A 1,027-nucleotide genomic window follows, 5' to 3' on the forward strand; every position below is an offset into this window, starting at 1 on the left:
CCCGGGCCTGCCCTGCCCTGGCCCGGCCTGCTCAGCCCTCCCGGCCCTTTCTCCCCTGCGTCACCCGCCACTGCCCTGACCACCAGGGCCTCCCGCCTCCCTGCCCTGAGGCCGTGTCCTCTGCTGACCCCTCCCTCCCCTGGCCAACCCCTCGGGGCCGCAGGCCCTTCCGCAGCCCGCGGGCCTGGGTGCCCACTCCTGTCTGTTCCAGCCCCCAGCCCCATGCGCCCTCCCCGGGCGGCACCCTGCAGAGCGCCGGCTGCAAGCTGTGCCCGCGCGAGGGGCCGAGTGAGTGCCAGGGGGCAGTCGGTGGTCAGGGCTGGGCTCCGGCGGGGGTCTCCCGACCTCAGCCCCGCCCGGAGGGCCACAGTGGCCATGATCCTGGCTCCCTTACTGGACCTCAGGAACATCTCAGATGGGCCTGGAGGCCTCCGCGCAGGTGCGGGTCCAGCTTGAGGGCACTGTGGGGTGGGGGCGGGGCGTGCGGGGTGGGGCGGGGCGTGTGGAGTGGGGGCAGGGCGTGCGGGTGGGGGCGGGGCGGAGTGCCCCAATCAGGGCAGTCAGTGGCCAGTGCCACGCAAAGCGCTCTTTTGAGGCTCCCTGAAACCCGGACACCCCGCCTCCGGGCGCGAGGAGCAGCGTCTTGGCTGCCTCACCCTCCTCAGGCACCGTGGCCTGAGCTGCCCGCACGGTGGGAGCGAGCGTCCTGTCCAGCCACGGCCCCCAGCGGGCACTGCCAGGCCCCGCGGCCCGGCCCCGGCCTCCCTCTGTGCCGCCGCTCCTGGCCAGCTGCACGACTGTCCCTGCAGGAGCCTGACCCCTCTGCCTGGACTTGTGCTGTCCTGTGCTCCGTGCGCGGAGCCAGGACCCCACCCGGTCACTGCCCGGGGGCGCGAGGGAGGCTTGGACCCGCTGCTTGCCACCAGGCTGGCTGCCGGGGCGTGGGGGCCTTGGGGTGCCGGGTCCAGGGGCGCTGCCTGCTCTGAGGACATGCCTGTCTTCCCCCCCAACCCCCAACTACCCCCCC

The sequence above is a fragment of the Condylura cristata genome, unplaced genomic scaffold, assembly GCF_000260355.1.
Source record: "Condylura cristata isolate star-nosed mole 26May11 unplaced genomic scaffold, ConCri1.0 scaffold00032, whole genome shotgun sequence".
NCBI classification, from domain to species: domain Eukaryota; kingdom Metazoa; phylum Chordata; class Mammalia; order Eulipotyphla; family Talpidae; genus Condylura; species Condylura cristata.